Here is a 21,453-nt window from a genome sequence, read left to right on the forward strand (position 1 = left end):
AGAGCAGCTGCTTCCACAAAATTGATATCACCTTTCACATACAGATATTGGAACCATAGCAGAAGTTATAGAATCACTGCTTATGTACACACCTAGAGTGTAAATTAAACAGAAGAGTACTGGCTTCCAAATACTCACTTTCTCCAGCTTTATTACATTTCACAATATTACATTAAGCCAGAAGTAAATAATGTATTTAATTTATTTAATCTGCAGGCAGTGTGTTTTGGTCCCTAGGTGAAAAGCTCTGCTTGGGAAAAAAAAAAGTTGGAAACAAATCAAATTTTCATGTTCATCTGTAAAGCTTGGTGTACTGGAGCCATTTATAATGTTTCTCTGTGGTAACAGGCCAGAGAACTGTGTTAGAGGTGAACCATCTTATTAACTGATTCTGTTACCTAATTCGACTTCCTTGTTTCGTCTGCTATGGATCTGCCTTATTCCAAATGCCATTCAACCGACAATATGTTAGACAGCTTCAGCAGGAACCACCTAAAGCAGTTTAGAGAAGTGTAATCTAATCTATAATTTTTCCCCTAGCCTTTACACATTTAAACGTGCTGTTGCCTAAACTATGCTTTCTTTGTCTTTGGTGAGCTTCTGTTAACTTCCATGATGTATGCTTAAACTCTATCTAGCACACCAATTGGGTAATGGAACACTAAACATTTATATTTGAAAATTACAGCCTTAAATGCTCATATTAGTCACAAATCTAGAATGTACTGTCTTGTATGTGAGCTTTGTAGAGATTTTTTTTTAAATATAAGCATCATCTTCCTCTTTGAAGAGTGGAGAGTCTACTGAATAACAGGTGTTTTCTTGTGGAATTGTGTATCAGATGTCTTCTTTCTTCCAAGAAATAGTGGTTCACTTGTCATGGCCTTATGTATCAAATGGAATCTTCTATAACTTTCTCATTTAATTTTCAACCTTTTAGTTAGAATTGAATGGGATTGTATAAATCAATTAACATACTAGGTTGGTAGACACGTGGTATGAAGGAATTAAGAAAGTAAAGTATTATACACTTCCAAGTTGCCTTTGGGGAGAAAGAGCCAATGTGCAGAGCCCAGCAGCCCTGAGTCCTGTATGCATTGCAGACTCCTAAGTCTTAGTGGTCCCCAAAGGACAGGATCACTGCTCCTGTCCCAGGGCTTCAGGATCAGGTTCCCAAGATTGTTATTGTCTGTTGTGTTTGCTCTAGTGACAGGACTGTGGAGCATCAACATGCAGGATTTGTAGCAAGTGGTCCCAAAATCTTGACAATGGATCTTTTACCTCCAGTTCATAAAGCTGTACCTCTTCACTAGGTGAGATTCTGTAGGAAACTCAAGTGATCTCTGTGCTCAAGAAACTGCCCACGTCCTGAATGACAAAGGATCAAGAGTTCATGAAAAAATTAAAACACATGGGGAACACAAGGCAGTTGACATCTAGGAGGTGTGACCCACCTGAGATCCCAAATATGTGGTAATGGTAAAGAGAAGAAAAGAGGACCTGAACACCACTATCACCTCAACTCCACCTCATTCTCCATGGGCCTCATAATCTTTCCACATGAGTAACTTTTGCACTGAATGATCAAATTCTTCCCCTAGAGAAAAATTGTCAAGGACACTATATGTAAATATATTGAAAAGAAAGGGGAAGTCATCTGTAACAGCCCTTCACTAGTGTGAGAAGTGATAGCTGGTGACAATGACAGTGTCATGCATTGATTTGGGTTCAGCTCTGCTAGGGAGGGACAGGCTTCCTGGTATTGGTCGGACAACTGATGGGCCTACCACATGGTGAAGATGCCGGGTACAGATGCCTGAGGCCTGCTGGCTCCTCCCCTTCAGGGGAAATACAAGGGATTTCTCCTTGCTCCTCCAACCCCTGAGAGTGTTGCTCAGTGCTGGCCAGGTTCTCTGCAGTGCTGAGACAGCACCCTCCATGCTGGGTGACCTACACCCACCACTGACCAGCTGACTGGGAAGCCTGTCTGTATTGAGTTGTCCAAGCAGGACACTCTGCAGCAGGCTTGTGCTGTGACACAAGTAGCCCCATTGTGTGGCCATGTAGCCCAGCTCATTGCTAGGGGAAGAAGTGTGGTATAAGATGAGAACAGTGTGTGCCTCCAACAAGTCCCCAGTAGTCACAGCACAGACCTGTAGAGGGCTAGAGAAGACCTGGCCACAGGAAACCAAAAGAAAGAAGAAACTTTTGACTATTCAAAAAGTATCCCAAGGCATCACTGAGCCCTGGCATCATTTCATGGGCCCTGAGTAGCTGAGTGACTGAGCTGACATCACACACAGAGAGGGCTGGACTCAACATGGAGCAGTGCCAGCTGACTCAGCACTGCCTAAAGTCAAGATGGGAGCAGTATTTGGGACTGGACTTGAGAAGACTCAGAGGATCCACTCAACACACACTCTGTTTACCAGGCTCCCCAGAACCTACTTTTCTCTCCCAGAACATCTATATCAGTTTACTTCTGTGACCTCATTATTTTAACCATATGTTAGTGACGAAGGGAAAAAGCTGGACTTTTCTAAAATGGCACAAAAAAGGTATACTGCCTTCAGGGTTCAGCCATAATATTGGGTAGAACTGACATATTCCTTGAGGTTAGCAGATATCTGAGCAGAGCATATGGTCGTAAACTTACTATGGACAGAGGAGTGATCTGAGCCAAAGATCTGTGTGTAATATTCTGGGGTCTGCTGGGACACTGGAGAGTGTGCCCTCCCCTCAAGAGGAGCAACACTTCCCAGCCACAGAGACCACAGCTCTTGCTGATATAACCTGCCAGCAGAAGCTGAGAAACTCCAGTTTTAAAACCTCCATGATGATAGTCTTCTGTTCCTTACTAGATGACTCAGAGAAGTATGCCTGAGAGTGTAGCAGAACTGAGGAAAACTGATGGACACATGTCAAAAGCAGATGAGAACATTCCACCAGGGGAGGGAAGGGAAAACTGAACAGAGAATGAATAGGTAACACTAATGTAAGTACTACCCAGGCAAAGCACTGCACGGAGGAGGAACCAGCATTTGCTATGGAGTGCCTGGGAAGGAGGAGGGTTTGAGGGTAGACCAGTGCAGTGAGCTGCTTTTATTTTCTTGTTGTTTTGCTTCATTTGTGTTCTTGTTGTTGTTGGTACCAGGAATTTATCCCAGTGCACTTAACCACTGAGCAACACCCCAGCATATTTTCTGTCATACTTGCTGCAAGTGATAATCCCAAGTCATTTTCACATTATTGGGCTGACTAATAATTTGGGTGTCTGTGGTCCGGAGGATCTCCTGTGCTAGTGGAGGAATCCTCAGGCTCCACCTTCTGTCAGAGGAGCTATGGCTTCCTGGGAGCACCAGGCCTTCACATGAACAGATACCAGGCTTTGAAAGCTGTAACTTAGAATCTGATTCAATGTATTTCAGAAAATGACACTTTGAATGGTGGAATGGCTTCTACATTGTGGTAGGAATCCAAACTGATAGAGCTGGACTCCTCACCTAAAGTGACAGAGTCACTCACTAAATCTGGAGGACATTGTGAAGTCAAACTTGGTGGGGATGAGAAGGAAGGAGGGTGAGGGAACTGAGGAGTCCCACTAGTCCCTTCTACCAAAGTCTCCCAGTGACCTCAGAGCCTAGTGCCTCTGAGAAGTGCTCTCAGCAAGTGGAGGCAGCAGGAGGAGCAGGTGAGGCAGCCCAGCCTCACACTCCTGCTTCCCTGGAAGGTTTGTGTCATGGCCTGTATCACTGTGGGAGGGGAACTGGTATGCTGTAGACAATAATAAGTGGCCACATCTTCAGACTGCAGGCTGCTGATGGAATCCGTTCCTGATCCACTGCCATTGAACCTCAAGGGGACCCCAGATTGCAAAGTGGATGCATGATAGATCAGGAGCTTAGGAGCCTGCCCTGGTTTCTGCTGATACCTGGCTAACAAAATGACAATGCTCTGACTTACCTGGCAGGTAATGGTGACTTTGTCTCCTGGAGATGCTGACAGGGAGGATGGTTACTGAGTCATTGTGATGACACATATGGAACCTGATATTGGAAAAATAAGCATAAAGATCCTTATAATTAATCATGGTACAAGATGACTTCCCTGATTACACAGGCAGCACTGACCACAATGGGCTCAATGTATCCCCATGTTTGTCCCAAATTACCTGAGAAACAGAGCAGAAGGAGCCCCAGGAGCAGAGCAGGGGCCCTCATGTCCATGCTGTGTCCTGATGGGACTGACTCCTGCACAGGGTGTGAGCAGCCTATTAAGAAGTCCTCAGGGCAGTGGGCTGTGCTCTGGGCACATGCAAATCAGCAGTGCTGAGCAGGCCAGGCATAGCTGCAGTGTAGCTCCTCTCACTCCATCTGCACTGGCCAAGTATCCCCAATGATCTCAGGTCACATCAGGGCAGCACACACTATTATGCAGACAGCTCATTTCTCCCTGAGGTCATTTTGTAACAAAAGGTATTTTAGAAACTATTTTCTTACTGCACAGAGTGGATTCCATGGATTTTGTATTTCATTGCTGTTTTAGGTAGAGAAGGAGCATTTTCTTTTTGTTGAGAACACAAACTGCAGTCTTAGAGGGCATCTGCTGGGGCTAACTTACTTCAAAATGACCCTGATTGGAAATAACTCTGTGCTGTCCTTGCATATTTGTGACTGTGAAGTGGTTTCTTCTTTTTAAATAAGTAAGATAATTTTTCAGAAGCATGTTGAGAGCATCAATAGCCATTTGAAATAGCTGTCAGTCAATGTGATTGACAGTAGAAGGTTCAGCAGATGCATGAACATGACCCTAGGTGAGTGTGTCACTTGAATTCAGTGTTACCACCTGCAGGAGCAGGTCTCTTTCATGCACAGGGGCTAAATGCAGGTCATCCTTGACATGTCCTCTCCCCTGCTCTGCCACTTTCTGCTCTTTCATTTCCCAGAGTTCAGCAGCATGAAGACCTTGTTAGTGAGGACAGGCCTGGTCACTCATGATAGCCACTGCTACTCAGTGCATTTCCCTGACCTGTACCACAAATGCCCCTTGTGCATTTACCCTGCAGCAGTTACTGGGCAGCTCACCCTGTCCCAGGCTCCAACTCCCTCTGGGCTTCTCCAGGAGAGAACCTCAGCCTCCTGTGCAGCCAGTACTGATGTGCATGGAGGAGCACCTTGAAGCAGGTGGACTTGGACACACATGTGAACAGCTCCTTCGATACTTCTGTGCCTTTCTTGAAAAGTGCATCCTAGTTCAGCAGCAGGGAGGTGGAGCCAGCTGTGCCTTCAGCATCCTCACCCTGGCAGCTGGGGACCAGGACTCTCAGGACTGAATACAGGCTGAGTGACCTGACCACAGTCCTGCAGGCTGTGCACGCATCTGCTCCTTTTCCAGAGAGCTGGATTTGAGGGAACCTTGCTGGCAAGCAGCCTAGGCAGAGCCCATTCCAGAGAGATCCGCTCAAGTTTGAAAGTGTGTATCCATTCTTCTGGCTTTACTGGCAGTCCCTGCAGGTGCCCTGTCTCTTTCCCTCCACTGCAATTGTGCTGGCTCCCCTGGCACACCTGTGCCCACTCTGAGGCTGGGGAAACAGCTCTACTGCACACCAAGGAGACACAGGACCTGGGCTGAGTGTCCCTAGGGCAGCCCTGGTGGGCCATGGCAGGAAAGTCACACAGCCCATCTCCTCAGATCAGCTGGAGTCACCAGGGAAACTTTCTCAGTTTCCACATTTCCACATGATCTTGAGCTGCCCATATCCTCAGCTGCAGTGCAGGTTGAGAAGGATTGACTGCACAGGACCTCTGGTCCTGGAACGCAGCCTGAGGAGGAAAGAGATCCTCTTCCTGCAGGGCATTCCTGAGTTCTCAGCACCCCTCTTATGTTGATGGGCAGGGATAGTAAGAAAATTCCAGAAGCATTCATTTTCCTTGACCAATGTCTCTAAGACAGTATTTAACCAATGATTCTTTTACTTGATCAGAAGACCAGGGAAGGCTCTATCATATACCTATGCACATAAGGTCCAGGATGGATGGAGAGTAAAGGAGAAGGAGAAGGAGAGGAATGGGAAGGAATAGGCCAAGGGAACAGAGGGACATTACCTGAAATCAACTTTCATGCACATATGAGTTTGTCAGAATGAATTACTTCTATGTATAAAGATAAACCTCTAATAACAGTAAAGAGGAATGTAACCCGCAGGAGGGCATGCCCACATCCTGTTAGGCCAGGCAAGTCTCACACCCACTCAGAATTCAGACCCTGGAGCAGATTCCTCAGCTCCAGGGGGGATCCCTGGCAATGTTTGCTAATCACAAATGCCTTGAAGTGTAAGGTCAACCACAAGGAAGATAAGAAAGAGCAACATGCATCCCCTTCTCACTCTGAGCTATAACTAGCAGGGAAGATATCCAAAGAGGAGAGAGAAAACCATAGACAGAAGACTTGGGAGCAGGCTGGTCTCTGGTGCTGCCCATGGACCTGCTCCTTTCAGAAGAGAGGGGTACAGAGGAAGAGCTTGGGAAGCAGAAGGAAAGTCTTCTTGGGTGTTTAGAGGATGCCTAATAGAAAACCAACATTCTCCTCCTTGCACACAGCTCAGCAAAGTGGGGAGAGACAGTGGGAGGAGAAAAGGCTTCTTACAGATCCTGCATGCTCTCACCTAGAGCTTAGCTATTTTTACAAACAGGGGAGGTCCCTCATCCCCAACTTCCCACACACCCCACGTGTGTCCTCCTCATCCCACTGCCCTGACCAGCAGCTGCCTATCATCTTCCACATGGTGGTGGCCGTCATCTCCCCAGGTCACCCAGCTTCTTCCCTGCCATGGTTCCTTGGTAAATGACCCTGACTCTGAGAAATCTAAGGCAGTGGCCACAGGACTTAGGTCTGAGTTCCTCCTTTTCAGGCCTCTACCCTTCCTTAGGACTCAGTGGCCTCCTCAGTGCTAAGAATCCACCATCCTGCTGTCCTCCCTGGACACCTGCAGGAAATGTCCTGAAAGTGTTCTATGTGAGCCCTCCAATGCCACCCCTGATAGAAGCCCTGGACCAGCCCAGATCTTCTCAGAACCACTGAAACTGGATGGGAAGCTGAACACAGACCTTGGTGCTGGGGAGAATCAAGTAGCCCCAGAGTCTATTTCCTCTCCATGTCTCTTTCTCCTTAAAATGCAATTATTTTGACATTCCTTAGGAAGTCCCTCCTTGGAGGAGGGGTGTATTAAAAGACAGGAAGAATCTATTTAACTTTTGGAGTATAAAAAGTAAAATGAATTAAAAGAGAGTACATTTATAAACCTTTCAATGTTTTTGGGTTTGTCTTGATTTTGTCAGTGTGTGAGCAAGACACCACGGAGGACATAACTTATCTTGGTTCCCAGTTCCTCATGACTCTGTGAAAAAACTGTGCAAAACTCACAGAAATTCATGATACCACCTATCTTCCCCTCCGGGGCAGGTCTAGGCCTTTTCAGACATTTTCTTTTAAGTGTCTTTTCTGGGGGAGCTGGAGTAGTTACAGAAGCAAACAAAAGAAACTTTAGAAATGTCTTAGGCCACAACGGGAAGTCAGAAAATTGGAAAATTTAGTTTGGTGCATCAGCTCATGACAGCAGTGAGGCCCCAGATCCTTCCTGTGTAACTGTTTCCTTCACCACATTGACTTTAAATTTTGAGCTTATGGCCTCATGCCGTTGAGAGGGCTGCAGCAACTCTCAGCATCATGTTCTATCCCACTGTTCCAGGATGATTTAATTGCAAAGCTCTTCACCTTCCCTCTTTATATAATCAACCAAACTCCAGCACAGAAATATTCCCACAGTTATCACCTCATATATCTCATGTTTTAGTTCATCCCTTGTGTCACTTAATCCTTGCTCCTATTCTGGCATAAGAGAAGTTCCTGTTTTTTCCTTGGACAGCAGCACAGACTTGCTGCTCAATAAACCAGAGACCTAGCACTGGCTGCTTCACAGGTGTTAAGAGATTTGCCACATTTTTAATTTCAGGATGCATCTAAGTTGCATGGGGAGTAGAGATCCCAAGCTGCATGAGTCGGGGGGAATTAGGACCAGTCAGGCATTGAGACGACAGGAAAAACAGATTGTAATTATCTGAATGGCAATGGTGGCTTCACCAAGTATTGAAAAGTGGCCTTGGCACTTAGGGCCAGTGCAGACATTCCTAGCACTGGGCACGTGGGAGATGCTGCAGCAGGGGCTCAACAAGGCTGATCTCAGTAGGTGCTATCATAGAGCTACAGGCTGTGTCCCTGGGCTGTGAGAATGCTGCTGTCCTGGGCAATGGGGCTGAGGATCTGGACAAGAAGAGGCCCTGCCCTAAGTCTGCCATACAGGGGATCCAGAGAAGGAAGGTTTTAACACCCTGGTGGCTGAGAAAGGATGATAACAAAGAACTAGGGGGAGAGTCAGAAAGACCAGAAGCATAGTGCTAGACCTGGTCTGTGGGGTGACTCTTCTCAGTGCCTTGATCACTGGTCATGGGAAGTCCAGAACAGAGTAACAACAAAAATTATCTGCCCCAGTGTCTCACCTTGCATCCCAGTGTCTCATCTTGCATATAGTATATAAAAATTTATATACTTTATGACAACTCTGTGCTTGCATTAATTTAAGTAAAACAATAACTTATTAATGAATTATCATTTTAATTGTACAACATATCATTTTCTATTTTGGCAAATGACATAACCTGAAGCTCCCACATGGTGCTCCACCATGTGCCCTGTCCCTGCTTTAGACTCTGAGCAGCATGGGGCTGGGGTCCAAACTGGAGCATGTGGAATAACCACCTTTTGCTGAGGACTCTGGGGACTGCACTGAAATTGCAACTTCACTTCCCTTCCCACCTTCCCTCCTGTATGTGACACTTCTAGTGTGATCACTTATAAAATGTATGTTCTTTTAGATTGACTTTGATTTTAAAACTATCTTTATATTAGGTTAATCAACTAATGATTTGGTTTTTGATTTGAGCTATGTTTTGCTTTGAATATAAGTTGTCCCCAAAAGGCTCACATGTGAGACATTGCTTCCTGGTTCAGAGGAGAAAAGGTTGGGTTGTAAGAGTGTTAACACAGTCAGTGATTTAATCCCCTGGTAGGGATCAACTGAGTGGTAACAGAAGTGGTAGGATGTGGCTGCAGAGGATTGGAAATGCAGCATGGCTTTGGGGTATATATCTTATATCTAGAGTGTGAAGACTCTCTCTCTTCCTGCTTCCTGATGATGTGAGATGCTTCACCCTGCCACATTCTTCCATCATGATGTTCAGCTTCACCTTGAACCCTGATGAATGGAACTGGCTGTCTATGGATTGCAACTTCTGGAACCTTGAGCCCTCACATAAACTCTTTCTCCTCTACAGTTATGCTGGTTGAATCATTTATTCACAGTAGCCAAAAAGCTACTAAAAAAGAAATTGGTGCCAGGAGTGGGGTCATTGCTGTGACTAACCTGACCAGGTGGTTCATAAGCGTTGGGAGCATTTTGGAATTAGTGGGAGGAATTTTGAGGTGCTTAACAATGCAAGCTGGAATTGTTTTAGAGTGTTGTGATTTGAGATTAATGACTGATTCTTATGGGCCCTCAGAAGACAAGAATTTCAATAGGACCCTGAAGAGAGGTCTCCCTCAAAGAAGGAGAGGTCCCTGAAGAGAGGTCTCCCTCAAAGAAGGAGAACTCTATGGGATATTGGAGTAGAGGCCATTCATATTATGTTCTGGCTGAGAGGTTTTCTGCATTTTGTCCATGTCCTGAGACTTTCTGTAAGGTTGATTTTAGAAGCAATGAATTTCTTAGTCTGACCAAAGAAATGTCTAGGCAGCATAGCATTCAGAAAGTGGCATGGATATTGCTGGACACTTTTAGTCAAATAATTGTGATAATCAGGAGCATAAAGTAGAGCAAAAATATTTTTAAAATGTGGACTTTAAAGGCAGGAGTAAAACTAGGGCTAAGAAAGTTACAACTGTTAAAGACAATACTTCCATGAAAGGAATGCTACAGACTCTGCCTAGAGACAATGAGGAAGATGGGCTTGAGGGCATTGCAGGAGCTGGCAAGATCACATCCATCTCAAGCTCAAGGAAATAAAGGTAAAAATTCTCCTAAGAAGAGACCAGTGGGGCACCTTTTTTTGCCCAAGGAGGCCTAGGAAGTTTTTTCAATGTGCTCAGTCACACAGACTCTCAGAGGCTGCTGCAGCCAGAGGCCCTGAAGGCTTACCTTCTTTAGACTTTAATGTCAAACACATGGTGCTGGTTCTGCTGGAATGCAGGATGCTGGAATTAGGGGATCATGGAAACTGCTACCAAGATTTCAGAGGAAGGCCTGGGAGGCCAGGAAAAGTTAAGCAGGGTCAGGTTCCTTCAGGAACCCCCTGAGAAGTCAAAGTGTGGAAATGTGAGGAGAAAGCTGAAGATGTAGTGGGAAGAAATTCCAGTAACGTGAGACAATGTCCCAGGAAAGCTGCAGGGAATAAGCAGAGATGAGCCCACAGAGAGGGCACTTGGGCTGCAACAAACAAGGTCATAGGGCTGGAGCTACACAAGCCCTTTGGAGAGAACATCATGCCATGTGCTCCAGATGCCAGACATAGAACTACAGAATCCATTTGCCAAGCTGGATTTCAGTCTTGCTTTGGTCCCATTCCTTCTGTCTATGCTAATATTTTTGTAAAAGGAAATGTTTGCTTAGTACCCTTATGTATTTGATATTTGTAAATTGCTTTTAATTTTATAGCAGATCAAAATGTGAGATTACCTTGAGCCTCAAAGACTGTGGACTTGAACTTTGAATAATCTTGGAACTGCTGAGACTGTGGGGACCCTTGGAAATGGATTAAATGTATTTTGCATTTTCAGATGAGAGTGAGCTTTTGGGGGTTGGGGATGGAATGTTGTGCTTTGAATATGAGGTGTCCTCCAAAATCTCACATGTGAAAAAAAGCTTCCTCATTCAGAGGAGAAATGATTGGGTTGTAAATGTATTAAGGAATAAGTGATTTAATTCCCTGATAGGAATTAACTGTGTGGTAACTGAAATGGTAGGGTTTTGCCATAGGAGAGGGAGTTGACGTGAGTCTTTCGGTCATTTATTTTGTATCTGGTGAGTGGAGACTTGCTCTCCCTTCTTCCTGATGATGTGAGCTGCTTCCCTCTGCCACACTCTTCCACCATGATACTTAGCTTCCCCTCGAGCCCTGAGGAATGGAACTGGCTACCTATGTGTTGAGACTTCTGAAACTATGAGCACTCAGATAAACTCTTCCTCCTCTACAGGTGTGCTGGTTGGGTCATTTATGCACAGCAGTGAAAAAGCTCACTAAAACAAACTACAATTTTTTTGGCTTCTTTGGTGATATTTGGACTTAGCCTTTTTCTGACTTTCAAAGTCTAGGTGTCATTCTGAATGTATAGAGAACTCTATCACCAAGGTGGTATGTAGTTTCCTTAGGGCACTGTAAACAAATGTAAGATGAGTGCACACTTTTACCCTTTTCTAGCTCTTGTAAGACCGCTGGATAAATAAACACATATGTAAATATATTTGTTGGAATAAATTTTCTTAGATACTTCTCAGGAATTGCCTAGTGAATTGATGTTGCAAACAATTCTTAACACAGAATAAAAATGCAATGCCAACAAAATAGCTTCATATTTGCTTCTCTTCTCACTACATTACATCCCCTAACTGGGAAACTGGATGCCCTCTCCCTCCTTTTGCTCCATTGCCACTATTGTCTCTTTACTGTGCTGGACAGCACTTGGACTATGCATCTGCACAGAGAAATGCTTTCAGATCATCATTACCACACATGCCCCTATCTTGTGCTCAATGATGGGATGAAGTTGTAAAGATCTTTTATAATGATTTATTGTGGTTAAAGTCAGGATGGAGACTCACAATTTATTCTGCCATGTCATGTTCTGAAAGAAAATGTGGTCCATTATGGAATTATGAAGAAGCAGAGCAGCCACACCAGCAAAAGGACATCTGGGCCTCCTGATTGTGTACTACTGATGTGGAGGTGTCTGATCTGGTATAACACTTTGACCTCATGTAATTAGATAAGTGCTGACAAACAAATTTTTTAAAATGCTGGAAAATTCCATATTTGTGGTGATCACTAGGGCAGTAATTCACTGTATACATCTACTAGGCCCTGGAAATTCAGCCAGTATAACTAAGCTTCAATTTAATATTTGTAGGCTTCTACAAATATTATTTTACACTCCCAAACATTATTTCCTAGAATTATGTGAATGCATTTTCAGATTAAAACAAACACAGAATTGAAACAAAATAGCTGCATTATCAGTTGATTCAAATAAAAGGAAAATTTCTCAAAACTAAACTTTAGGCAGAACACTCACCACAGTTGGAAACCTGAGTTTTTGTTTTTTTTTAATAACCCAGGTTTCTCTCTTGTCTTCTTTGCCTCATGCTGGTGAGATATAAACCTAGTAGGAGCAGGGATCAGGGAGGAGGAAGGGAAATTGTATGCTGTGGCACTAGGATCAGTGCCTGGGTGACCCCATGGAGCACAGCCACTCTATCAGTGCAACCTGCTCCTTCTGAACTTAGGTCAGAGACAGGGAAACCTGCATATATGTATTTTACTGTCTTCTCTTGTTTCTTACTAACAGGTGAATTGAACCTCATCTGGGTGTCCTGGCATCTACATTCAGTTTTCTGGAACACCTCATTTTCCACAATGTTTTTTAGAGAGGTCAGCCCAGGAACAGTGAGCACTGTATGGTGTCTGTCCACATGTCCACCACCTAACTGCCCTTGACTCCTGTCCTGTCACAGCAGTAGCAGGTCCCTGGATCTTCTCACGCTCCTGAGGACTGAAGGTGACTCTAGTGCTGAGCCCATTTTTTCTCCTTCTATGTGTTGTCTCCATGTTTTGTAACACAAATTAGACTCAGTAATGGATTTATTGGTCATGTTGGATGACTCACTAAGCTTCTCCTGTTTCATAATTTGTAAATTCCAGTTTCTTACTTTTCCATAAACATTTCCTGAAGCAATTTATAAACCTAATGAATGTGATGGTCCTTTTCCCCTAATGCCAATTCAATAATGAGAACATGGGTTTGAGAAATAGGGAAAAAAAATGAAAGTTTTATTGCTTTCCTAGCAAAGGAGAAACAGGGGACTCCTGTCTCAGAGACTGTGACTCTGCCAATCAGGAGGAATAGGCGGTTTTAAAGGAGCTCTTCAAAGGCCACATTCCAGGTGTGCCCTGACAGGGTGTCCCAGGGCCCCCGATGGTTTGTTAACATTCACTTGTTAGTTTGGGAGATACTCACTTCCTAGATCCTCTGGCAGATATCTCCTTCCTGTGGAGCACAGATAGCTCAGGGTTATCTTGTTCCCAGTCCCTGATAAGTGAGGGAGAGAGGGAGAGGAGGGAAAGGAAAACTTGCTATTTTTAAGAATAAGCCTCAGAGCTGTATTCACAAGGTGAAGTGGACCACTGTTACACTGAGATCTCCTCCACAACCATGAGCAAAAGAGGGAGGGCTCTGCTGAGATGCCACTGAGCTCTGCCTATCACCCCTCACTCTTCCTACTGCTCCTGCCATGCAGGGCAGCTGCAGAATAGGAGCTTGATACATGGTGCTTGAGCTGTAACCAAGGCACTCATGGTCCAGAACCCTCAACTGCCTCCTGTTCCCCTGAGTTCCCCACAACCATCCTCTCACAGACTGTTACACAAACAACACTTGTGGCAGCTGGGCCATTCTAGCAGGGAGGTTTTTGTTCCGGGCTCCACCACTGTGTGAGGAGCATGAGTATGTTCCATGTAGTAATAGACTCCAGCATCCTCAACCTCCACCCTGCTGATTTTCAGTGTGAAATCTGTCCCTGACCCACTGTCACTGAATCTCTGGGACCCCAGGGGCCCTGTTGGAAACTTTGTAGATCAGAAACTTTGGAGACTGTCCTGGCCTCTGCAGGTACCAATGCAAATAGGTGTCTCCATTACTATGTAAGAGGCTCTAACTGGACCTGCAGGAGATGGGGGTTGAATTCCCAGGGGTAATGGACTTGGAGAGAGGAGTCTTGGTCAGCACAACCTCCCCACTGGATTCTGAAACAATGAGAGGCAAGTCCACAATTATGTACAATTATTGTGGGCAATTTTCATGATGTTAGTTCTGTTATTTCAAAATTTTCTGATTTATACCAAGAAAATATAAACCTCCAAGAAATAATTTGCTATTTTATATATGACACAATGTGTTCTTAATCATCATTCAAGATTTCCATTAGACCACTGGTCATTGTTGAGTGGATCCTCATTCTAATACCAAAGTATAAAATACCCTTGCCTGGAACACAGAATACTTACCTCTCCCACATGGGCAGAAAAAGCATGACTAACAATGGGACTCTTCCACCCCATTCTCCATTCCTAAATCCCTTTGTCCTCACCACAAATTCAGAGCATCAGAAGTCCCAGGAGCTGAGCAGAGCACAGCAGTTTGGGAAATTGAGCTGAGGAGTCCTGGTGAGTCAAGGCAGGTTAGAGCTGAGCTTTTATTTCAGATTTGTAAAAAGAGCCTCTCTTTGGGACAATATGCAAATCCCCTGGTGGGTGCAGTGGGGTGAGACAACCTGCTCAGTGAAGTGGAAAGAGACAGCAGGAGACAGGCCCTCCTCTGTGAGCAAAGTGACAGAAGTCATCCCTTGCTGATACACAAATATAGATTCAGGCAATCTGTCTGCAAAATTTGGGAAAACAATCTGACAGTGTCTGGTTAGATCATGGACACAGTATTTTGGAGATGCCACTCTAAGACAGCAAACCCTTGATGATGCATGAGTTTCTGGGATTAATATGAGAACAGGATGACTGTCCTGATTGTTTGCTCTCAGATATGGTGAAGAGGGACACAGCTCATAACTCCTAGGGCCTGAAATCAGAGGTCTCCAGATGTAAAAGTGGTCTTTAGTCACATGAACATTGCCACCTGCATTACCAGTAAAGTGTTGGAACATGTTAGATGCAGGTGTAGGAAGCTGCTGTCCAAGAGACCTGAAATCCACAAAAGCAATTGCTGAAGGTCAATATTCAATATATTTTCTTCATAGTCTGAAGTTTTATCTTCCAAGTGACATAGTCTGTTGGTAATGCTTTCTACTGAGTTTTTGATTTGGTTTATTGTTTCCTTTACTCCAAGGGTGTCTGTTTGATTTTCAGTCATAATCTCTATCTCTTTATTGAAATCTTATTTTACTGCCTGCATTTTTCTTTCAACTCATTATTGATATGATCTTCTGTTGCCTGCATTTGCTTGCTTATATCATCCTTTATTTCACCGATCACTTTATGTACATTCTGAACTCCTTTTCTGACATTTCTTCTACTATGGTGTTGATGCAGTCTATTAACATAGCATCTTGTTTTTTGGGGGGCACCTTCTTCCCTTTTTTTTTTTTTTCATGTTGTCATATATCTTCCCCTCTACCAGTGCAGATCCAAGGTATTACATTTCCACCCTATAAATTTATAGTGTTCTTGCACGTTTCCAATACCTCACTGTTCAGGGGATAGATATATATTAACAGCACCCTATGCAACCAATGTGCATCCTTAAATAAAATAGCCCCTTTTAAGATGTTAACAGTATTTTTAAAATAAACAGAGTTAATGTGTTCTATTATTTTCTACGGCATACACCATAGGTTTGTAAGAAGGTCTACAATTTCTAATGGTGGACAAAGAGAGGATGGGGGAGGGGAGTTGGATGTGATGGTTAGTGAAGTAAGAAGTGAGAATATAGAATTATGAGATCATAGGACGAGTGAAAGCAGAATCATGTTAGCATGAAAAAAGGGAGAAAGAGACTCTGAGGAAAAAAATAAGAGAAAAATAGAGCGAGAAAAAAATTTAAAAATTAAAATAAAAACAAATCTACAACAAATCTGCAATATACTATTCAAACCTCCCAGTCTTTAGTAGCCTGATGCATAAAAGGTACATGATTTCAAAGATGATAGAGATGTGAGAGTGGGAAACAAAAAAAGAAAAGAGAAAAAACTGGAGGAAAAAAAAAAGCCTTAAAAGAAAATTAAACAATTGTTTCATTTGGAGTTCAATATCTTCTCTGCTTCTCTTCTCCTCTGATGGGTGGGGTTGTCTGGATCTTGCTGGTAACTCCACCTTCAGGATGATGACAGTTATTGTTGTTGGATGATTAAACTTAGAGGCAGGACTCCTGGAGGCAGGGTATAGAAATTGACAGTCCCTCTAGAAAACTTCACCCTATGATTCTCCTTTGGGTCCCATTCATGTGACACAGAGCCTGAACTGAGCCCCTTCCCTCACTTGTGGACTCCAAAATTCTTGGTCTATAATTTTTATGGTTTGGATGTGTGGTGTTCCCCCAAAAGGTCACATGTGAGACAGTGCAGGAAGGTTCAGAGGAGAAATGACTGGATTATAAGAGTCTTAACCCAATCAGTGAATTAATCTCTGATAGGAATAATTAAAATGGTAGGATGTGAATTGAGGAGGTGGCAATGGGGTCATAGCTATGGGGGTTATATATTTTGTATCCAGAGAGTGGAGAGTCTTTCTCTCTCTCTCTCTCTCTCTCTCTCTCTCTCTCTCTCTCTCTCTCTCTCTCTCTCTCTCTCTCTCTCCCTCTCTCTCTCTCCTTCCTGATTATGTGAACTTGCTCTCCTCTGACACACTTTTCTGCCATGATATTCTGCCACACCTCTAGTCCCAAGGAATGGAGCTGACCTTCTACAGACTAAGACCCCTGAAACTGTGAGCCTTCAAATAAACTTTTCCTCCTTTAAAATTGCCCTCACACCATTTTCCCACCCACTGACCCCTTCCAGGACTCTCTCCTACCTCTGCAGCAAAATGGTGGATATTAGCACACCTAGCAGGGATACCTCAGATATAACCAAGCCTGGAAAACCCTTGGTGAGAATCTTTCAGTTCTTGGCTGTTATCCCTGAATGTAAGCAGTTACATCCCAAGTTGGTGGCAGCAGCAGCAGCTAACTTGTAGGCACTCTGATAATGAGCCTCTAGTCTTGGCAATTGTCCCAAAATGGAAGCTGCCCCAACTAAAATGGTGGTGGCAGTGGCAGAGGTATAGCAACACATTGGTAAATGGGGAGTCACAGTGTGAAGGCTTGTTTTCATTTTACATAAGACATTGAGATTGTAACCTGAACATTTCATAACAATTGTTTCTTCTTTCATGTTTTAAGTTCCAAGAATCTACAAAATATTTTATGAATTTTCTCTAAGGAAAATTGAAGAAACTCAGAAAACATGAGATAAAATTAATAAATTTAATCTGATTTGTCAATCAACTGATTTTTTTTCTTCCCTTCCTTTTGTTTCCTAGTAAGAGAAACCAAAATTCAGAACAAGAAAAGTACAAGGAATTAGTTTGTGTATAATTTTAGTCTTATCATACTACAACAATAAATGCAACCGCTGGAAAATGACTCTCAGCCTTAAGGAAGCACAACTCACAGTAGTGAACTTCACTTCTACCTTTATTTCCTATTCAGGAGCTAAGAATAATCCATAGTCAAAATGATTTTTAAAGTGTCAACTGCCCTCACCCTTCAGAAGGACCTATATATTTAAACTCATCAAAACAACTCCAAGCAAGAAAAGAATGAAGAATCAGCAATAGATATAAAATAACATATATATATATAAAACATATATAAAATAACATATATAACGTATATAACATATATAAAATAACATATATATGTATGTGTGTGTTTGTGTGTGTGTGTGAAAAATAATTAAAGCCTGAAAATATCAAACGCCTAGAGGAAGCATCAGGGAAATATCCTCATATTGGCATTAGGAAAACTTGTTTTTTATGTCACATCAAAAGCTAAAGCAACAAAAGCAAAAATAACCAAAAGGTACAGCAACAATCTAAGAAGCTTCTACACTGAAAATGAATTACAATGTAAGAAATATTTGTAAACCATAAAAATAAGAATGGGTTAATACCTCAGATAAATAATAAACTAACGCAACAGGCAACAAGAAAGCAAAACAAAGCAACAAGTCAACTGAAAATTCTGAAAATGTCCTTAATAAGATTTTTCAAGATAATATACTTTTGAAACGTGTATCAATGAAGAAAGTTAAAAAATAAAGCATCTCATCTACACAGTAATGGCATAAACATAGACACACAGGTGAATGATATAGGGTCTATGAAAAAAAAACTTCTCATTTAAGGTTAAATGATGGTTAGCAAGGGACACAATTCAATGGGAGAGAGGAAAAGCTTTTCAGCAAATTATGCAGACAAAATCAGGTATCCATAAACACATGAATTAAGTTGAATATTTAACTTGATCCATCTATAAACCACAACTCAAAATCAAACCAAAAAATCATAGACCTAAGGGGAAGAACATAAATTGAATAAAAAAACACAAGGAAAAGTTTCACAACATTGGATTTGACAGTCATTTGTTGGATATGACACTGAAAACAGTGTCAATAACAGAAAAAGAAAAAGCATTAAAGTTAAAAGCATTGTGTTTCAAAAAGTATCAAAAACTCTTATCAACAGAGTGAAAAAGCAACCCAATGGATGGGCCAAAGTATTTGCTAGTCACATACATAAAATTGCTAATTATTTTTATTCCTTTTGATTGATTTCCCAGCAGTATTCTCAATAGCCTCTTTGTGTGTCAATTTCATTGATGATAGGATTTTCACAGTTCTACCAACTCGTGGACTATTTAATGCTTTTTCTTTTATTTTGTATTTCACCTCAGTCTGATAGGCCTCTAGTTTTCTGCTTCAGCTCACTACACAACCTTCATTGATTTAGAGAATCTGTGGAGCTTTCTCCAGTAGACACTTCAAAACATTGCTTATGTCTTGTTATAGTCTGTTATATTCATACATAGCTACTTCTAATTATGTTGGAATACAGTTTAACTGAAGTGTTTCTCCATTTCCTTAGTTTTCATGTTTTTTAGCATTTTTATGGGAAAATTTTGTTTTTTTTTTTTTTAAAGAAAATAAGTCCATGAATATGTGAATTTTAGTAGAGGTTCATATAACATGTAAGGTCATATATTTGGTCTTTAAAAATAGGAAAAGCACTCTATAAATAGAAGAAAAATGAATTTTAAGAATAAGCATTTTTTTCTGGTATATTCACTCTTCAGATCAAGATAAAGAGCTCTACAAACTTCCATCATACATCTTCCAAGTCAACACTTGTCTTTAACTTCTAGCAAGGTGACTGTTACACTTCAGTCCACCATAATAGTTTTCTTGTTCCTGTATTGGTAATTCATGTACATTGAAGGAAGTGTGCTTTTGTTTCTAGCAGCTTTCCCTCATCATTCAGTTTGAGACACATTGGATTCATGGTGGATAACAGTAAATGTTCTCAATATCACTCAGCATTTCTTCTGTGGATATACCACAATTCTTACATCTATAGTTGATAAGTTAGATTGTATCCAACATTTGGCTATTAAGCTAGATCTTTTATGCACATTCACCTACATATCCTGTAGTGGACATATTTCATTTGTATATCTTGGTTAAAAGCCTTGAAATTTACTGATGCTCTTAGAAAATGGGCATTTGAATCCCTTTCATGATATTGTTTCTCAATTTACACATCCACACGCAATTTTAGAGCGCATCAGATTGAAATCCCCACAAAATTATATGTTGTGTGCTGTACATTCAAGTACTGTTGGACTTTTATTATATTACATCGGTAATTACACATTTCACTTAAAACAGATTTTCTTGTCCTATCACCTAACATCACATGAACTATGTTTGTTTTCTGAAACTATTAGGTCCTGTAATGCCATTCACATAGTGCCTTTTTGTTAATTTCTCACACATTTTTCTTAACTATGCATCTCAAACTTCTTGATATTTCTCTGGCTATTACATGCAGCCAAGGATAATCTTCATTTATACATGTTTCCTCTTGTCAGTGCTGTGCTCTCATATATCTTCATGTTTCTGTCCAGGATTACATTCTGTCAGCAGAACTTTCTTTGCTTTTTTTTACACCCTACTGCTGATTACTAATTATTTTGGTTTTTTTAAACATATGTTTGAATATTCTTTTTGCCTAATATTCTCTTCTCTCTCTTTCTGTAAGACTACATATTCTTAAATTAACTATCCAGATGATGTTTCTAATTAGAAAGATTGCACATTCTCATTTTCTACATATACTTTACCAGTTTTTAGCTTCAAAAAATTATTCTTAAATTCCAGATTCTTTCCCAGTAACATACAGTCCATTGCTTTATTAAAGGAGTTGTACAACACAACAGTTGAGGGAGCAAAGGCTTCGGCAGCCAAGAACAAGCAGAGTGTTGCAGAACAATGGTTAACTCCATCTTTCCATTTTTTTCCTTTTGATTAAAAAAAAAAACAACTTAATGGTTCTTAAAATGGTATTTCTGCACACCTTCTCATTCCCTATGTACTTTATGGAATAATACCACATGCAGTGGCAGAACATCTAGGAGTAAAAGCAGGAATCACGAGGGAAAGAGCATTAACAGTGGCGCTCCAGAAGTCAGTGGTGCAGGGCGGCCCCACCCAGGAGGTTCCCAGCAGGGTTGGGGCTCAGGAGAAGCACAGTGTCCAAGAAGCCGGGCTGCTTTTCTCCTGCAGCCGCTGGTACATCTGACTCTCCTCTCCTACACCTGCTAGATGCACCTGCAGAGCCACAGGTAGGGAAGCCCAGCGGCCTCCTGGTGGGTGCCCTGGACGTCCACGTGGCCCAGACGGATGAGGACAGCTGTCCTGCTGTCTGGAATTCAGATCCTCCACCCAGGTCGGATCTTCCAAGTGAGGCTCTGATAAGACAGTCTGCCACCTCTCTGGTCCAGCCTGAATCACCTCGTCCTGCCCAACACGTGTAAATGCCGCTATGCCTGCAGCGGGGTCTTTCCCAGGAGCCTCTGGTCAGCGGGTCGCGGGGCATTCTGACGTCACAGACACTGGGCTGCCACTGACGGGAACGCCAGGCACTTCCTGTTCTGAAGGAGCGATGCCCAGTCCGGCGGACCTACACTGTGCCTCCAGTTCGGGTTCTGGCAGCTCCAGCGCAGCCGCCACCTGGGGCCCAGCTCTTCCCACTCCAGGGATTTCAGCCTGAACAAGATGGCGGTATACGGAAGTGGAAGACGCTGGTGGGCACGTAGGGCATGTCGACGTCGGCACGACCTCCAGCGGCCCCGCCCCTCCTGCGGACTTCCTGGGCCATCATGCACCTGTCCTGACCAGGCAGCCTTGCTACTGCTCCTTGTGAATCTCCGCAGAGTAACACACTGGAGGGTTCACCGTGGTCACCGTGGGATTTATCATCTTGGAATGGGCGGCCATGGCCACGCAGAGGATCACTAATTCTGTAA

The sequence above is a fragment of the Sciurus vulgaris genome, assembly GCF_902686455.1.
Source record: "Sciurus vulgaris genome assembly, chromosome: 14".
Lineage (NCBI taxonomy): Eukaryota > Metazoa > Chordata > Mammalia > Rodentia > Sciuridae > Sciurus > Sciurus vulgaris.